Raw genomic sequence first — 20718 nt, forward strand, 5'->3', positions numbered from 1 at the left:
TTTGTGAAATAATTTGACCTCATGAATATCACAATGACCGCTATTTATCTGTTTTTGTATTTCAGCAGGTCCCTTCTACTCAGTGATTTAGATTTATTGATAGCTGACTCTATCACCTTGGAACTGTACCCTCTATTAAGAAACCTGACCGTACATTCTTGTTGTTGATTATTGCAATCTTCTTCTTCACTGCAAATCCGTCTTATACGGAGCATTTCACCGTACAGTATGCTCCTGATTAAATGGGACGGATGAGCACTAGAGGCGTGCAATAAAGTATTGCCCGCCGTAGGTTTCTGGTACAAGGACGTGGTCAGTTTGCCCCCTCCTACCATGATCTGTACATCAAGAAAGGTTACCATGGACTTGCTAATGTCTGCTGTAAAATGGAGGTTAACTGTATTATCATTCAATTTTTCAATGAACGCTGAAGCGCTTGTCAGATCCCCATCCCAAACTATAAACAAATCATCAATGAATAAACAAACAGGCGTAACTGGGGGAGAAGCTGGCCCCCATAGCAACACCCTGAATCTGCTGGTACATTTTACCATCAAATAGGAAAAAATTATTTTCAAGACAAAATTGAAGCATTTTAAAAATCATTTTGGAATGCTGAGTAAAGGATATGGGTCTACTAGCCAGGAAATATTCCACAGCTCTTAGACCGTCTTGGTTTTTGATACATGTCTATAAACTCGAAACATCGAGTGCCAGCATTAAGAAGGATATATATATATAAATTTGGCACGTTAAACTAAAAAAACCCACACAGAGATTCACCAATTATATTTGGCTGTATTGCACCCTCGCCCTGCACAATGTTTTCATTGATGATGTTGTTTCTGATGTCATTAGTGGTGTTATTAATGATATCATAGAACATTTCTTGAGTGATGTAATATGTGAGGTCATACGCAGTGCATTGCAATAATGTGAGGTATAGTTACTTCAGTTAACTATAACTGGTGAATTTGAGTTCAAAATTTGAGTCAAAGTTACACAACAGCTGTGATCATTCAGCCTTATGTAGCTTCCATTGGAAGGCTGCCTAAAAATTGGATCTATCACTGCTGCCGAAGAACCCTGCAGGTGGCTTGATAAGTTGGTTGAAGAACACTCACAGGCTCCATGTAAATTAATGCCTTTACACAGAAGTGTACCGCTTAACATGGTTTTGCAGTTTCTACCACTATGAAATACCTAATTTTCCCCACTCCAACATTTGTGTGTGTATGGTAAATCCCAGGTCGACTTTATGTATTCCTTAACCAACCTTTCATACAGGCCTGCTGGAATGTGTTTTAAGCAATATTGAAACTGGAATATCGTCACTGGCATCGTGATGGTGCCATGTATTATCCATTCTCTTCGGGTGTCAGTCTGACCCGAGCTGGCAGGAGTGGTGGCCAGTGAACATGTTCCCTCCCGCGTCATCTTCTCTGATTGCCAAGAACTTAGGGGGCAAGATTGACAACGGCTTGACGCTTAAGTCCCAGATCCTTGGATTGGCTGGCACCTGTTATGGCCTTCTTAAAATGCTACGCAAGTTCCTTCCCCTGCTCCCGCTGGAGCATAGGAAGATCACGGTCCAGGCCCATATTGGTTCGAGGCTGGACTATTCAAATGTCTTATATTTGGGTTTGCCCGAATACCTACTCCATTTTTGGCCTACATCGCCGAGCGAGAGCTTCGGACCTTTTACTTTCTTTACACTGGCTGCCTATTCGGAAGTGGATTGTTTTTAAAGCACTTACACTGGCGCATAAGGCATTCCATGCTGTGGGAGCTGAATATATCCAGAAACGACTTGCCTTCTACAAACCGGCTAGATCCTTAAGATTGGAATCTCTCTGCCTTGCCTTTGTCCCTGCTGTCAGGAAAGCAAGGGTGGGGGGACGCTCCTTTAAACGCTTGGCGCCCCAGCTTTGGAATGCCCTTCCTTTGTCGCTTCGCAGTACATCTAATTTGCTGTCCTTCAGAAAGGGTCTGAAGACGTGGCTATATGGTCAGTAATCTGCTTGCTCTTTTTCTCCTTTGTGCCTGCCCTTTGCAGTTTGTTGTGGGTTAGAAAGCGCCGGGACACTCTTCGGAGTAGCCGAGCGCTATACAAGACACCCATAACATTAACATTAACATTAACATTCAGCTGATGGTTTAGCAGAAACGGTCAATAGTAATCTCTCCAGTTTTTCTATGCTCAGCACCGTATAGTCTGCTCCCCTCTGTGCCAAAGAGATTTGTTTATCTGTAAGGTTAAATACAGAAAACAATGACACAGTGTTGATTAGACGCCAACGCACATAGCCAGAACTAAGGTTTTGTAACATCCAGCCTAACAGCATTATAGAACGTAATTGAGACTGGCCATGTTGTAACATTAGCAAGTCCTGTTCCATTATGTCAATGGCAGAGGATACGATGCTGTCCAAGGAATGCATTCTGGACAACAGAGTTGTTAACCCATTGTCAACCACAGAGAGAGCTTTCTCTAAATTAATACAATCAATTTCTCGTATTCGTTCAGCTGTTTCCATTTGCGTGACTTTTCAAGCTTCATTGTAAGAAGCATATATACCGGCGTATATGAAACGTTTATGACGTGGTTTGCGAGGTCCAAGTAAGAATTCTCGTAAGTCAACGCTATCTTTAAGTAAATTTAAGTGTTGTTTTATATCTGGGAGTGTGGATTTTTGTAGCCATTCAGGCACAGTTTTCCTACACTGTAAGTTTTTATTATCCCTGGATGTTGTCTCTGGACATAATTTGGATCTGGCCGAGTTACTGTAAACCCTTGTGTCTTGTTCAGGAATCTATCTTGAGAATTATTTGTGTTTGTTGGCCAGATTAACAATTTTTTCCTATCAGGATTAGTTCTGTTTTGTTGTAAAATATAATTTACGTCTACCTCCTCATCTGTAGTTCTATTACTATCAGGTGTGGGCTTAGGTATGAACGATTTGTTTAAATCTTTTATCTTAGCCAGGCCAAGACAAGATGTCTGTTGAGCAGTTTCATTTAAGAACAGTATTTGTTCTGGGATGATGCAGGTTCTGAACAATGGTTCTAAACCTTGTACCTGCCAGTCTTTTGTGCCCCAGACAGTTTTTGTCTCAATGTTGTCTTTCCAAAAGTCAAAGCCTAACGTGGACAATTGAGCATAAAAGGCCGCAGAATAAATCTGTTTAGTATTTGTCAACATACTTTTCATGCCTGTCTTATTAACATTTTTAATGTAAAAGCTTTCTGGGTTCGTTACATTAAAACCTGTAAAGTATGGACATTTTCTATATAATGTTTTAGAGCCATCTTTTGGAGGTGTTGGCAATGTTCCCATTGATTAGAAGTTAAAACATTTCTAGGGTTTGCTGATTTATGCAAATAATGATTACCAAAATGATTAAAACAATACATTTCTTCATAATTTGATGAACCTTCTAAGTATTTTTTGTTTGGAAATTTTGCAGACATTTCGAAGTCTGCCATCATGTTATTAGCAGTCTCAAAGTCCCAATCATCAGAAAATGTACTGGGTGAAACAAAATCACTCAAGGAAACCTTAAATTGGTGTGGAAACTTCAGCAGCTCAACAGGGCCATAAATGTCATAATCAGTTCTATCCCAAGATATACCACTAGGTAGAGGAACGGCTCTGATGTTCACTGATGACAGGTCTCTTTGTTCACAATGAGATGATTTGTGTAGATTCAGGATCAAGTTGATGTTTGTTGATGTTTTTACTTGCTGTGTCCATTTTAATATGTTTTCCATCTAACAGCTTTCCCAAACTTAAAACAAGAATGAGCCACAGTAGGAGATAAAATACACCTAACCCAATCCAAAATTCAACCCATGGTGAAACCAGATATGTATTTACAAGCTGGTGACCAAGTTCCGTTAATTGTTCCTTGAAAGTTTTGTTTGTTAGCGGTGTTTAATGCTCACTGGGATCCTCAGAAAAGGTATTGGAATTGATGAAATAGCCAGAGGCAGTTCTGCCAATAGTTGGTATTGCATCCGTATTATTTGAAATCGCAGGAGCTGCTTGTTCACTTGACATGTTTGTATAGTCAGATGCTACATCATGTAGATGGGAGATTCTTGACGAACTGTTATTTGGGTTTCAAGAGGCACAAGTTCCATGGCTTTATTGCATAGTCCTTCTTTTCTCACTGCAGAATCTTCAAAGGTGATGAGTCTTTCAGTTTGAACCTCTTGGATAGTAGCAAGATTTGGTCGTCTACTGCATCTTAGGAGTCCACTGGGCATACTACTTATTATCGGCCACATGGTGTGGTTTTACCAGGTCAATTGATACAAACCGGTTCTCCTTTCTTCCAGCAAGGGGCAGCCGAAACACTGTTCTTGATCCGTGGACTACTAGTACAGGTACTATTTTTCTGTAAGAAAGCCCAAATTCCTACTTATCTGCTATTTTCTCTCTGACCAGACCCCAAATCTTTGGAATCCAGACAGGTCTTGCTGGGACAAGTGGTTTTTCTTCAGTGGTCGTTGGCTTTTGTATGGTGTTGCTTAGACTTCTTCGTGATTCATTTAAGTCCTGTAAAACAGCCAAACGATCTTTGATATCAAAGGGTTTTTGTTCTACCACTGAAGTATGATGATCGAGGTCTTCAACCATCATTCTAGTACCAAAAAGGATTTCACAGGGAATGATTCCACCCAGAGAATTTCTTGGCAGGTTATTAAGACTACGTTGGACACTTATTAAATGTTTGACCCACCCGTCACCCAAACCTAATACCCTAGCTGTTATAGATTGCTTTGTGTCACTTTTTTTCTCTCCACAACCGAATTTCCCTCAGAATGGAATGAACTCGAAAACCGCAATGCAACGCCCAAACTGGCCATGGCCTACTTATAAGCCCAAGAGCTGAAAGCAGGACCCTGCTCAGAATGTAGCGTGCCGATTGCGCATGTGCCGATAAAGACTCGCAAATCTTTTATAACAGTTCGGGCGACAGCCGAGCGCTGAGGCCACATCCAAATGAATCTTGTCCTAGTATTTGTGGGACCGCTTTTGTCCATAGGGATGTTTGAGCGTGGATAGTCTTATGCTATCTAACAATGGTGTCTGTACTGGGCTGGCTACACTGTAGTCCGGACTCTGGTGGCGCTCCAAGCTGTGATCTCAATAACAGTCATTGCAATTCATTCCAAATTCGTAAATGTGGGCTTTCATCCCTGGTTACTAGCACATCTCTTGTAATTCTAATAGAGATTTTGAGATCCCTTGATGTATCAGACCCTCTCCAATATGTGCCTCTTGAATCAGAGCATCTCACTTATTCCTGTTTGGGATTACCCTATCCCCCACTCCACGGATTCAAGCAAAAGGAATGGAGTTTGCGTCAATTATGTATGTATACTCAAGTGGGTAGTTTAGAGGTAACGCAGCTCCTCTGCCTTTGCTTGTGGCATTGACAGCGAGCATGGTTTCCCCGTCTTTTTTTGTTTTTGAACGAGTGATTGCAGCTACGGAAGCCGTTTGCACAGCGGCCTTCGCAGCTTCATCAGCCAATGAATTCCCTTCAACGTAAACGTCATCACACTGATGACTCAGTGTATGAATCACGTGAGTCTGTTGTAGTTCTTTCTGCTAAAGAAAAACTTGTTCGTAAAGCATTTTATGCTTGATTGTGCCACCTTTTGCGTCTTTAAATCCATTTTGAACCCAGTTCTGCAGATATTCATTGTAAGACTAGACGCAGTAATACAAATCGCACACTATGAGTGTGGGGAATTCACGATCGGTATTTACAAGCGCCATCTTGAAAGTTTGTAGTTCAGCTAGCTGAGCTGTACAATCTCCTAGGGATTGAGTTTTTGTTAACATAGGTCTGAATTTACCATCGCACCAGCAACCTTTAAAAATTGCACACGCAGCACTATAAGCTTGTTTACCCCCAATTGCAGGCTGTGCTGATCCGTCTGTATATATTATACAGCCGTAATGTTCAAGAGGCAGAATCTCAGTGGGCAGAGGACATTCTTGTTCGTATTGGAGAAATTCTTGTGTCTTCAAGTAAGGGTCAAAAACGTATTCAGCATCTGTTGTAGCAAGAGAATTAACCCATTGTATCCATCTCGGATGTTGAGCTTTTGCGTTAGGAATGCTTGCCTTCGTCGCTGCCTCTAAGACAGGTACAGGAGTAATGACTTTAATGCGTTTTCCCTGCGCGAGGGCTCTCTCTTTTGCTACCGCAGTTTGAACCGCTGTCAGAGTTTTTTCTGTTGAAGTGAATTTCATTTCAGCTTGTGTGTACAAGTGTGATTTGTAAGCTATTGGTACCTTTTCACCTTCATTAAAGGTTAGGTATTTGACTCCGCATCTCCCTGGGATGATTCGGATTACAAGGTTGCGTTCATTTACGCGTATATCTGTAAATGTGTTGTTGCCAACATGTCTGTTTGCACTGAAGGCAAAATATCCGTGTGTTTTTGAGCCCAATTAGTAGGTTTGAAATCAAGTTTGATTAATTCGTAGAGAGGTTTAACCCTTTCTGCGTAATTTAGAATGTAAGTTCTTCCGAAATTTAGGAATCGTAGAACTGACTGCAAGTTTTTCAGTGTTTTTTGAGGTTGGAGCAACGCACATCTTTCTAAAAAGTTTGCTGCCAGGCTTTTGCCTTCACCTGAAAGTTCATATCCTAAGAATAGGACGTTGAAGTGGGCAATTCTTGATTTTTTACAGTTGACTTAAGACCCTTCAGAGGCGAATCCAAGTATTATGGTGTTCACCCTGGTCAAGTGCCTGTCCAAGTAATCATTTGTAAGATAGATGTTATCGACATAAGATAATGCCTCATCATTGTGCGTTTGTAGTAACTCTGTTACTCTGGCTGAAAATAACCCAGGACTGTTCTTGAATCCCTGGGGGAGACGACAAAAGTGTTATTGTGTTCCCATTATTGAGAAAGCGGTCAAATACCTGCTTTCAGGTGCAATGTTTTGACAGAAGAAACAGTTTGAAATATCTAATGTTGTTACGCGCTCACTTCAAGGGGCAGGATACCACCAGTCGCTGCAACACCAGGGACGGTCGTGAGAGAAACGGCTTGCCACCCGCTGTTTCATCCTTGCCTTCTTGCCACTTCCCGACCGGAGGACGGGGACCGCACGCCGTGAGGGAAACGGCCGTAGAGAACTACACCACCCAGCAGTGACTGCGAGGTGCAGGCTGCTGACGACACCCCAGCGGCCCCCTGCACCACCAAAAGCGTGCCCGCCTCTCGCAACGCGGGACGCACGCAGGCTGCACCGGGCTGAGCCCTGGCAGAGTGCGGGCCATCTGTGGACATCAGGGGCCAGAGGAGGCCGGGCTGGGCCACCCCCTAAGCTACTGACATGGTTAAGCGCAAACATTTGGGTAATGAGGGACAAGGAGCCAAAAACACTAAAGTCCCACGCAAGGCAGATACCATAATCTCCTATCTAACGTCAGCAGTAGGTGCTATTAATCAAAAAATCGCTAATGCTGAAAAAGAGCTTTAACTGGAAAGGGCGAATGAATCACCTACTCCAGATCCACCACCTGTATCCACAGAGGTCTTGTGTGAGCGCACACACGCCGAAGCGCTAAACATTCAGGATTCTGGCTTCACACCTCTTTGTTAGGTCCTGTAGAGGGACCCAGCTCTAGTGAACCCTTAAGCTCGGACAGCCAAAGACTTAAAAATGTGCTCGCAAAGTAAATAATTTGCACTATGAACAGGACCACGTCATTCTTACAAATCTGGTGGATAAGATGGAGGAACTGTTCAATGCACGAATAGAGCCTCTGTTGGTGGGCATTGGCAAAGACATTATTGATTGTATGAATACATGCGTAGCTGGTCTACTTAAGAGGTGCGAAAGAATTGACTCTTTTATAAAAGAATATCGCAGCCTAGAGTGCCACTCGGCAATTGACCAGAAGACTGTTGAGAATCAAGATATAGAGCCTATGGTACGATCAGGGTTAAATGTCCAAACGGAGTCCGCGCCCTCATGTGTCTCATAAATCTTTGTCACCATCAAGAAACCTGAATGTTGCAAGATCTGGCACCGTAGCCTCTTGACACATCCAAGAGTTGTACCAGCTAAAATGACTACTCATAAGAAACAAGCTCTATTTCCAAACACCATCAACATTGTATCTAACTCTAGTAGCCCCAGGTTGCACCTTCCGCCAGACGCTGCCCCCTTTGTGGCAGTGTTAACCGGGGTTCCGCCTTTAGAACAAAAGGGGAGAGAGACAACTGAGGATCTCTTAGGGAAATCCAGGGAATGGTGCAGACTCTACTCAAGTGGGGAGAGCGATATATCCCCCTCTATCATTATGGCCAGAAAGGTGGGGTGGGTAGGACACGCAGCCAAGAACATCACAGGGGACTGTATTGTTGTAAATTTTTGTGGGAGAAATGTTGCTGAAAGATTGTTCTGGCATGGGTCTGACCTTACAAATACTGGAATTAGACCACTACCTCTTGGCTATTTTTATCCTCCACGAGGTAGTCAGAAAACATGTTTCTGAGCCCAGAGATTAACACTTAAAAGAGATACCCCCACCTTAGGACTGTGTGATTTCGCCAGGCACCCCGAGAGTGGCGTCTCTGTCATGCCACCTCAGCATCCCCCCTCACTTCCCATAGCCTTGCAGATCCCTGAAGTTATACAGAGTGGGGGCTTGTCTTTGACAAACCGCTTCTCACCCCTGCTTCAGTTAGAAAATTCTGATTGACTACAAAACCCATGTGGCACTACAAACTTGACTGTTTCTAATTTACGCCACAGGAATACTTGTAGAATCCTTAGTTGGAATATCGCAGGTAGCAGATTTAAAAGCCAGGATGAGAACTGGGTGGGTTTTGTTACACGCTACGACATAATAGCCCTCCAAGAAACCTAGGACACAGCAAATAGCCTCTCCATGGACGGGTACGTCCACTTTAGCATTCCCGCCGAACCTAGTTTATCGGGGAGGGCGAAGGGAAGACTAGGCCTACTAATTTCATTGAATATGAAAGGTACAGCAAAACAGCTTGAGTCAGGTTCTCAACACTGTTTAGTAGTAGAACTGTTGGTTGCGAATTCCCCCATTGTTTTATTTATTAACTTTTATAATTCACCAGTTACTGTGAGTCTAAATCAACACTTAGAATCTCTTGGGGAATTTTTAGACACGTACAGAGCATCACACAATAGCTTTGAGGTCATCCTTATGGGTGACTTCAATACACATCCATGCAGATTGGAGTGCACAATGGAAGATAACGGGGGGCCTCCTAACTCGCTGCCCACGCACATTGAACATACGAAACAAGGGGAGGCTTTGGAGAGCCTCCTGGCCTCCTTCAATCTTTATGAATCAGGCTGTTGTGTAGATGGGCCTAGACCCTTCACGTTTAAAGGAAAAGACACAGGTTCAGTTATAGATTATATTTTCTTATCTTCTCTTGTTTTGCCTATGGTATTAATCTATAGGGTAGAAGACTCTATTTTTAGTGACCATAACCCCGTGACATTAGAGGTTGCCCCAGGGGAGTTACTGGATTTTAAAGACATTCAGGCTTCATGTGCAATGGACCTGATACCAAGAAATCAGGGTAGGAGGCTGAAATGGCTCAAAGTGACCCGGTCACCTTTTTACAAGATGTTTTGGCCAAGTTTGCATTGGAGGTTGGTATTTGTCTAGATAATGCTGGCTCCAATATCAGGATAATCAATGCTTTTTTTTTTTTTTTTTTTTTTTTTTGGTGTAAGATTTTATTGAAATTTGCCATCATTACAATGTTAGTACATCGCTTCATAAGAAAATGTTTCGCAGTCAATCACTTTTCCGTACTGTTACACAGCTATTTAGCCGACAACCTTCCGGTCCGGCAGGAAACGTTTGGCATGATGCAGAATGCAATGAGGATACAATGATAGAATACGTGACATTTTACTTTTATGTTATTTTTTGTTGTAAATTAACAAGAACAGAAAAAATAGACTCCTACTTAATGTATAGTCACAGTGAATCATCACAGTTAAGTTCAATGTCATTTGCCGGTTCCAGGTTCCCAGGCTATTACCCTTCCCTCTCTGAGCACCAAACTAATTGAAGCCCCCATCAGACAAATCCTATCCCCCCACCCACATCTACACATTTCCCCCTATCTCATTCATCCATCTCTTCATCATCTTCTGAGCTGTCGCCCTCTTCTTCCGGCAGTGGCGCACACAAATCCCCCCTATATCTGTTCCATGCTTCCCATACCTTGTTCCACTTGTGGGGGTTGGCTCTCATTTTATACACTGTGCGTTCAGTCAACATAAGTCTATCCATCGTCCTACACCACAGTGCTAGAGTAGGTGTTTCTGCCACTCCCCACCTCTGTGCAGTGTCGCGTTTGGCCACCATAGTCCCAATAGTGACCCATTGTTGTTGCCGGAGTGTCAAATCAGTCCCCTCCCACACATTCAACAAGCACATACGTGGTTCCGGTGTCAAGGAAGTATCAAGGGTCTGGGAAATGGTGCGCATGACTTGCTGCCAGTAACTCGATATGGCCGGACACTCCCATAGCGCATGCAGTAGTGTTCCCTCCTCCCCACACCCCCTAAGACAATATGGGGTTTCCGCCCTGTGCATTTTGTGAAGAGAGGTCCTGGTGTAATATACTTTATGCAGTATTTTAAGTTGTATGAGCCTAAACCGGGCTGAAACCCCTGCCTCCCTTGGTGACGCTAGTGCGGCATTCCAATCCGTCTCGTCCATGGCACCTAATTCAGCTTCCCATTTCTCTTTCAATCGTTGTAAGGGGTCCGGGAGATTGTTCAGTAACTTGCGGTATGTAAGCGAGGTAGCGCGTGTTTGCATAAAGTCTGTGAGAAGTCGGTCTTCTAAAGGTGAGGACTCTGGAACAGTGGACCCTGGCTCAAGTACTGCCATTAGTGTGTGTCTTATTTGTATGTATCTATAGGTTTCAGTGGGGCCTAATGCATATTGTTGCTGCAATTGCGGGAAAGGGATCACCCCTGTAGGGGTCCATAGGTCCCCCACCGTCGAGATTCCAATATTATCCCATTGGGTAAAACCTTTACTGGACCTAAGACAGCCTAATTGTTTAGTGTCCCATAGTGAAGTAAGCTTGGTTATGACTCCCCTCCATTTAAGCCGTGTCAGCGCCCTATACCATATTGTTACTGTGTGTTTGGTCGGACCGAGCAATCGCTTCAGTAGGCTTGGATTATACAGTGGGGCCAGTAAACTATGTGTTCCCAATTGCGCTCTATCTGCTAGATATGCCGGGTCATCATGTGGGGCGTGGATCCATTGATTGATTACTTTGAGCTGTGACGCCCAATAGAAAAGCTGCATGTTTGGCAAAGCTATCCCTCCGTCATACCACCCACGATTGAGCTTAACATGTGCTATCCTGGGCGGACGTTCTCCCCATAACAGATCGGTCACTACTGCTGTCACTTTTCGGAAATATGAAGGCGAGATCATATCTGGGGTATTCTCCAGCACATACAAGAGGCGCGGGAGTGCCATCATCTTGAACAATGCTGCGCGCCCCAGCAGTGTGAGAGGCAGGGCTTTCCAGTGACGTACATCCGCCTTCAGGCAAGTGAGCGGGGGTGCCAAGTTCTGATCGTAAAATACACCCGCATCACCAGTTACATGTATGCCCAGATATTTAAATGAAGTATCGGCTACTACCAACGGGCAGTTGTCGGGGAGGAGCGGCGCAGGACCTTTCAGTACGTAGAGGACTGACTTTGTCCAGTTGATCGTATATCCGGAGGTCAAACCATGCCTATCACAGATTGCTAACAGTATCGGGACGCTCGCCTCTGGGTTAGATAGATAAATCAGCATGTCATCAGCATATAAGGATATTCTATCTTCCCAGGCGTCACCCCACGTTATTCCTTTCAACAGTGGTGTAGTCCTAATAACAGTAGCGAGTGGTTCCAACACCAGTGCAAATAGTAGAGGGGATAACGGACAGCCCTGACGCGTCCCTCTGGCCAGAGGGATCGCTCGGGAGATGTGGCCATTGGCTGCTATATGTGCAACCGGGTCCGTGTATAAGAGTTTAATCCAGGAGAGAAATTTGGGGCCAAAACCCATCTGGGCCAGGACCGCGAATAAATATTGCCACTCCACCATATCAAAAGCCATTCTGGCATCTAGTGACAGAATGGCTGCCGGCTCCTTTAGCAAATGGGCTCGCGCCAATGCCCCATGCATACGCCGGAGGTTTAACGCCGTGCATCTATGTGGCATGAAGCCTGACTGATCCTGGTGGATCAGGTGTTTTAAGTGCGGGGTCAGTCTATTCGCAATCAGTTTCGCCAGAATTTTTGCTTCTGCGTTGAGAAGCGAGATTGGGCGATACGATGCACAGTCTGTGGGCGATTTGCCTGGCTTTGGGATGGTCACTATAGTCACCAGTCGCTGATCCAAGGGCAAAACCCCGTTTCTCGACACTCTGCGAACATGGCCAATAGCGGTGAGCTCAGGGTGTCCGATACTGCTTGGAACCACTCAATCGGTATCCCGTTAGGGCCCAGCGCCTTACCCGTGTGCAATGCACCAATTGCCGTTCGGAGCTCCTCCTCCGTTAGGTCCGCCTCCAGTTCAGACACCACCTCTGGCGATAGCGTTTCGACCTGTACATCTTGAAGTGCCATCACTGCCACCTCAACCGTGACCACCTCTCTTGGAGTATAGACTGCTTGGAAGTGGTCAGCTAAGATGTCTATGATCTCAGAGGGGCGCGTATGATATGTCCCCTCCGGATCCTGCAATTGTAGAATGTGTCTACTGCCTTCACTTTTTTTATCCAGCCAGGCCAACAGTTTGTTGGCTTTGTCACCTATATCATAGACCCTATGCGCAGTCGTCTCAATATTCTCTAATGTCCTTCGTCTGAGAAGATCGTCATGTTGCTGTTGACAGAGGTGGAGTGAGTGGCGTGTGTCCTCCGATGGAAGTGCCATATGGGCCGCATTAGCCTGTTCCAATTTTAATTCTAGTGCTAGCAGTTCCTGTTTCTGTGTACGTTTATGTTTCGTGATCGTCGCAATCGCCTGCCCTCTCAACACTGTTTTGTATGCTTCCCACAGGGTCGTTGGGGAAGACACTGAGCCGGCATTTTCATTAAAGTAGTGTTTAGTCGCTTTTTTTAAGTCTTTGCGGACGTGAGGAATTTTGAGATAGCCAGGGTAGATTGGGTAAATTCTTTTACGTGCTGTCGCTGTGCAGGACATGGTCATGGTCAAGGGGGAGTGATCTGATATACCCCGGGGTCTTATCTGTACATCATTGATCGTGAGTCGGCCACCCCCCAGTGTAAGAAAATAATCAATACGGGATAGGCAATCGTGTGTGGCCGAATAGTAAGAGTACTGCCGATCCTCGGGGTGTAAGTGCCGCCATATGTCAACCAATCCCTGTGCCTCCATGAACTCGCTGAATCTGGTCGGGCCTGTTGAATTCGTTCGATTTGGAAACCTATCCTGTGTGACATGAGCCATTGCATTGAAATCTCCTCCCACCACTAGGTCTCCGTCCGGGAGCTCCAGAAGGAACTTTCCCAGGTCCGGAAGTGCCGATGAATGTAGTGCTGGCGGGATATACACAGACACCACATTAATGGATATCCCTTCCCACTGCCCACAGACTGCAGCAAAGCGGCCATGGCCATCTGTCTTAGTAGCCTGTTGTATAAATCGTGACGCCTTCTTCACTAAGATGCCTGTCCCTCGGGACCCCGAAGTGAAGTCTGAATGCGTGACCATGCGGTATCCTCGCCTATCTAAGGCCTTGCTAGCTGCACCCACTAAATGCGTCTCTTGAAGAAGGACCAGGTCGCAATTTAACCTTCTAATACTCTGGAGAACCAACCCTCTCTTCACCTTGTCCCCCAAACCCCTGACATTCCACGACATTATTTGTAGCGGTGGCACAGGCCCCACCTCGGGACCATCCATAATGTTACTGGGCTGTGGCGGTCCTGCCATCGTGAGATTGTAAATACAAACATAGACCCATAGGGCAAGGCAGTAGTGTGTCCGATAGAAACCCATCCCCCCGTGCGCCTACATTCGTATGCTGTAACGAGTTCAGTGTCTTCAGATCAGTACCGGTATGCCCGGTGTGTGAAATCCGGCATAATGTGACTATGATTGTCAGTGTAAACAGTAGAGCCAAACAATGCAAACTAACAAACCTTAGAAACCCCCCCATGCCCCGAACTCCCACCCGCCCTGCTTCCCTGCCACACGGACTCAAAACTGCCCGCCACCCCAATTTAGCAGAGTGCTTGAACCCACCCAGATAAAAATACAAGGTTACTTGCTCGTTGGGGGTGAGGAGTACTCCGGAAAGAGCGACCCCTCATACCCTCTGCAGAGGCCTTCGGCCCAGTGTCCATGGCAGTCCCGGCGGCAGTCCCATATCAAAAATGTCTCATACCTGCCGGGTTGTTATATATCCACCTCCTGGTCTGCATCAATATTGTCTCTCATCGGCGAGCTTCTGTCGTTGTCTAAGTCTTCCTCCCGGACGTCGTCACGATCCTTCAGTTGTTGGCCATTCTTAGTTCGTCCCGGGCGGCGAGATTGAGAGGCAGGACGCCAGCCATCCAGCCAATCTCGGGCAGTTTCTGGGTTATCAAAAAACCATGTCCTGTTCTCCGCCACCACCCGCAGTTTAGCCGGAAAGATCATGGAGTATTGAATCTCTCTTTTCCTGAGTTCCTTCTTTACGTCCAGGAACGTTTTTCGCTTTCTGGCCACCTCCGCTGTGTAGTCCGGGAAGAATGCCAATGTGGAGTTCTGAATCTTTACAGGTGGGGAAACCCACGCAGCTTGGAGGATGGCATCCCGATCACGAAAATTAAACAGTCTCGCCAGGATCGGTCTAGGGGACGCCCCCGGTTTAGGCTGGCTGCCCGGGACTCTGTGCGCCCTTTCGACTGAGAAGAACGCTGATAGTCCTTTGGGTTGAAGGTGCGATTTGATGAGGTCCTCTACATAAAGATCCGTTGCTCTAGTACCTTCTGATTCCGGAACTCCAAGAATTCGTATATTATTTCTCCTGGAGCGCCCTTCCTGGTCGTCCAGCTTGTCCTTTAGGAGTTTGTTCTCTGCGACGACCGCCTCCATAGCCGTCTGGAGTTCTGACACGTCCTCCACCAGCGATTTCGTGACCAGCTCCAGCGACCCCACTTTTTCGGCCATTTTGTGGAGATCTGCCCGAATTAGAGTTAATTCGGTCGAGATGGAGCCTACCGTTGTCTGGACCTGCGTGAGTGCTCTCATTACATCATCAAGGGTCGCCTTCTTCGTCCCCACGTTGTCCACTGTTTTCGGGGAGGTGTGCCGTCCATCTGCTGGAGGGGACGCGGTTTTATCATTTGTGTACCGTTCGATACGTGTTTGGGTCGTGCCGCCTTTAGAGCCCTTTCCCGCCATAATGTCCTCTTAGTTGTAACTCAGGCCTTCGGAACGAAGGGATCAGGAGGAAGGGGAGCGGCCACGTGGATGGGGGTTACAGCCACAGTATTCTTGCCGTACCAGGCGATCTGCCCTTTCCGGCCGTGCAATATCGTCCCGGTGTCTCAGGGTCACTGCTGCGACATCAGTCACCGGATAGTCCCTCCGCCCCTCCAGCAGTGTACAGCCTCCTGTTCGAGCTCACGTCGCTTCCAAGGATGAAGACTCCAGCTCGCTGGTCGTTTCGCGGGTTTCTTCTCCAGTCCCGACCACTTCCGGTCCTTCGTCGCCGGTCAGGTCGCACTTCCGGTCGGCTTTACTCGCCACTGGTTTCCCCGGATTCAGGCCTGTGTTTCGATCACACCGACACTCGACGGTAACTCCGCCGTCCGGCCTTCGATTTTCGTCCGGGTACTCGCCGCCAGTCCCGCCCGGTCCCGGGCGTTCGGTGCCTCCGTCTGAGGTCTGATTCAGCCATGGATTATAGTACGGATAGTCTGAGAGGCCGCTTCCCTGTCGGAGCTAGTCCTCTATGCTGCCGCCATGTTCGGCCGCTAGCCACGCCCCCTGATAATCAACGCTTTTACCACAATATGCCAACAAGTGAATATAGACTTAACGGTTAAATCCAAACCAGGTGGGTTAAGAGGAAAAAGATGGTTTGAATCAAACTGTACTAAGGCACACTCCGCTCTCTTAAAACCACTTAAGGAAACACCTAGAAACAGAGCACACATAGCATTCTTTAGGAAGCAATATAAACAGGCCATTCAGGATCGTAAAACCCAGATTAAGGAACAGGCCTGGAGTGACCTGCAATCAGAAGAGGTTCTGCAGGACAGTTCTAAATTTTGGGCGGTTGTCAATCAGCCCTATTTCTCGGGGGTGGAAAATCAGGGTGTGGAATGTATCATTCGAGATGAGCAGTGGCTCGCCCAATTTGGAAGCATTAATAGCCAGCCAAACCCGGGACCCACACAGGAGTCTTTATCTTTCGACTGTGCAGGGCCAGTTTTGGCCGTTGAGGAGGAAGATGTGGAAAAAGCTATAAATGAGACACTTAAAAATAAGGCCCGGGCGCTTTTAACACAATATGCCAACAAGTGAATATAGTCTTAACGGTTAAATCCAAACCAGGTGGGCTAAGAGGAAAAAGATGGTTTGACTCAAACTGTACTAAGGCACACTCCGCTCTCTTAAAACCACTTAAGGAAACACCTAGAAACAGAGCACACATAGCATTCTTTAGGAAGCAATATAAACAGGCCATTCAGGATCGTAAAACCCAGATTAAGGAACAGGCCTGGAGTGACCTGCAATCAGAAGAGGTTCTGCAGGACAGTTCTAAATTTTGGGTGGTTGTCAATCAGCCCTATTTCTCGGGGGTGGAAAATCAGGGTGTGGAATGTATCATTCGAGATGAGCAGTGGCTCGCCCATTTTGGAAGCATTTATAGCCAGCCAAACCCAGGACCCACACAGGAGTCTTTATCTTTCGACCGTGCAGGGCCAGTTTTGGCCTTTGGGGAGGAAGATGTGGAAAAAGCTATAAATGAGACACTTAAAAATAAGGCCCCAGGCCCAACGGGGTCCCTGCGGACTTATATAAGTGTGCACCGAAATTTTGGGCCAAGATATTGACCAACGTTTTTAACGCTTCAAGAGAAAACAACTTTCCTGAGTCCTGGGCAAGGTCTACTATTATTCCAATCTTTAAAAAAGGCCAAATGGGTCATCCTGCTTGTTATAGGCCTATTTTCCTAATAGACTATGCCGTTAAAATCTTGGGCAGAGTCATTTTAGGTAGATTGACATCATGGCTAGAAGGCAGAGGAACCCTCTCTAATGCCCAGTATGGCTTTAGGGCTAAAAGGAGTACATTGGATCAATGCCTAAACCTTCAACTGCTCATCAGCAAATACACAATTGTGAAGGAGGGGTCCTTGTACATGGCCTTTATGGACCTCTCCTCAGCATTCGATCTGGTCAACAGGTCGAGGCTGTGGAGGGTCCTTTTGGACATGGGCATCGACCCACCGCTGGTTGGCTTTTTAGCTGACCTTCACTGCGGATTACAGGCTTCTGTCAGAGTCACTCGTGATGGGAGGTGCACCACCTACTTTAATTCGAAGAGGGGGGTGCGGCAAGGGTGCATCCTTGCCCCCCTCCTCTTTACATTATATATAAACACCCTCGAGCCAGCCCTGGCCGTCTCAACGGCGGACGTTCCGCGTACAGGGGAGACCAAAATCCCAGTCCTCTTGTACGCGGACGACACCATTCTCTTGGCACTCACAGGTGTGGCTCTTAATAGACTATTGGCCTCCTTCAGAGACTTCATGACCTCACTAGACCTGAAAATCAATACATAAAAATCTCAGGTCATGATTGTTGGACCGACCAGCAGGAAAAGGAAATCAATGACATTTTCTTGCACAGGCAAAGAAGTAAAGAGGGTTCCAATTTTCACCTATCTGGGGGTCATCTTTGATGATAGAGGAACCTGGGGTCCCCAATACAAGTAAAAAAGTAACACAGTAGCAAGATCGGCTGCAGCCCTGTTAAGCTTTGCTAAAAGGATGGGGGCCCGACCAATGGAGGCTATTCTTAAAGTATATAAAGCCAAATGTTTGGCTATAGCCACCTACGGCTCTGCTATCTGGGGTTACACAAAACTTGATAACATCCAGAAGGTGGAGAACACATTTTTTAGATCCTTGCTCTCTGTTCCCCAGTCCACCCCCACTTTCACAATACATTCAGAGCTAGGTATGGGGTTTGTAACAGGCTCAATAAAATCTGCACCTGTAATTTGCTGGCTAAAAACATGGCTTAACCAGGAAATCTCCTTAAATCACCTGATTCTTAAAGACTGCCTTGCCCTGGACAGAGCTCACAGAATCCCATGGTTGGTTTATGTTAAAGCAATGCTTATGAATGTGGGGCTCATTGAGCTGTTTCGTTTTCTAGAACGTATAAAAAAAGAGGATGTCTTGGAGATAAAATCTGCACTGGTAAACCTTTTTTATGGCAGAGCGGGAGGAGATAGAGATGAGAAAACCACTTGTTAGAAGGAACTACGCACTCATAACTGTTCCAGGTCCTGAACCTTACCTTGTTTTTGTAACTAGACCGTTTCATCGCTTTCTCCTAACCAGATTCCGTTTAAATTTGATACATTTTATCTTGGGTTCTTATCCTATTTGGAATACTCCATTAAACGCAAATCCATGCGATTGCGATCACTTTTCCACTCAGGTCACACTACATTTTATTATGTTTTGTGAACACTATGCACAGATCAGGAAAAAATATTTGTTACCTATTTTGCATGAGGCGGGCTTTTTACAGGTCAGGCCAGCGCTCCTGTTTTTACAACTTTTATCTAGTGCGCGCGTAACATTTCATGTAGCAAGCTTCTTAGTGGCAGGTGTTCGCATTAATAAGAAGCGTTCTAATTCACGACCCAGACCTATTGTAATCAATTTATTTTAGTAGTCTTGGTGCCTTTTTAAACTCTGAAGCTGACTGTCAAATGGAAATCTTTTTAAGAAAAAATATATACTTTTAAAATGTTTTTCTGAACACATGAGATATGTTCATTTTAAACTTGATATGTTTTTACTTTTTATCTTTGTAATTGATTGTAATTGTGTGTATTGTTGTATTGTATTAATTGTGATTATTTGTATCTTGTGTCTTTTTCTGATTTTTATTAATCGAATAAAAGTGATTGACTGACTGACTAATGTTGTTTTATATTTTTTGCGCACCATGTTATTCATCAGTACTGCACTGTGTGCATTTTTTACTGCAAATGTTTTACAACAGGAATTTAAATGTCTGTAGTCCAAAACTAGATTATATGTATTGTCTGGTTTGGAGACTGGAAACAAAGGATTGTTCATGGACCCCTTATTATTCAAGTTGATCTAGGATCTCCCTGACTTGTTTATTTGATTCAAGTGGAGAAGTGTGGCTCACTGGTTAGAGCAGGCAGACCCTGAAGCAGAGGTCAGACCCGGGACCAGGGTTCAATTCCCGACGCGGCAGGGTCTTGAGCTCAAATGTCCATGGACTCGATAATTCTCGCTTCGGTGCTTGACCTAATCATGGGTTCGCACTCTGCAACTCTGGGCATTAAGCTTGCTTAATCTCCACAATGGCCCCCCCCCGCGGCGGGATGCCTGGCTTTCACCTTGGGGATGCTCTGTAGGGGCTATCTCACAGGGAAAAGCCAGGACGGGTTCCAAAGGCAAGCGCGGAGATACCCCTTCGGGGGTAGATTCTGGCGCTATATAAGAAACATAATAATAATAATAATAATGTTTAACTGGATACTGCTTCTGAGCAGTTGGTTGATTTTTTAACTGGATTTTGTGGTGAGGAGAATCCTCATCCCATCCCACATGATTTTTATATAATGGTGGAGCCTGGGCCACAGCCCATTTTCTGGCATAGGTGTATTTTTTTATGAACAGGAATATGATTTGAGAAGGCTGGCATAATGATTTCTTCGACTTGTGGGCACTCCCTAACAAATTCAGGTGGCCAGTTTTTTCAGCCAGAAGGATCTCATAACCCTTAGATTTGTTTTTCCCAAAAGATTGCTTTTATATTCCTAGTTATGTCCCCCTCTAATCGGAGTGTGACTTCATATAACTTATGTGGTACACTAACCCTTGTATCAGCAGTTTCAACCTGAATGCATTCATTCAGGTCCACTGTCTCCAGATGATCCTGCAGGATCTTGCGAGCTATGGTAACTTCTGCTGCATTGTCCAGCATTGTCTGGGCCCACTCCCCGTTCTTGAGTTGTGTCCTCAAGATCCTCGGCATGTCTGATTTTAAGACTTGCTACCTTCTTTTTGGTGAATTGAGTTTTCTTATTTTTTGGAACGTGTTGATAGTCTTTGGACTTCACGCGTTCTTCCTTGTGTTCTGATCGTCGTCTTCTTTCGGATTTCTGCGAGGAAGTCTGAAAGGTAAGGGAGGAACATGTATCAGTATGTCGAATTATCCCTGTTTCTGAGGTTATACCTCTTTTCAGAGGGCTCCTTTTGAGGAGACCTACCTCTGGATTGGGAACGCTTCTCTTTAGGAAGTGTTTGTCTAGTATTTTCCCACTTCTTTTTAGGAGTGGTTGATAGTTTTTTTAATAAAAACTTTTTCAGGATTTTCTGTTAGTTCGGGTTTTACTGGTTTCCCTCCCAAACTATCT

General features: G+C 45.4%; 1 protein-coding gene across 3 annotated transcripts in view; it reads left to right on the forward strand.

Moving 5' to 3' along the window:
• CPNE8 (copine 8) overlaps positions 1–20718 on the forward strand; it is a 990278-nt gene that overhangs the window by 497964 nt on the left and 471596 nt on the right. The gene's annotated exons all lie outside the window — the stretch shown is intronic.

Source organism: Lissotriton vulgaris, chromosome 1_1 (assembly GCF_964263255.1).
Source record: "Lissotriton vulgaris chromosome 1_1, aLisVul1.2, whole genome shotgun sequence".
Classification (NCBI taxonomy): Eukaryota; Metazoa; Chordata; class Amphibia; order Caudata; family Salamandridae; genus Lissotriton; species Lissotriton vulgaris.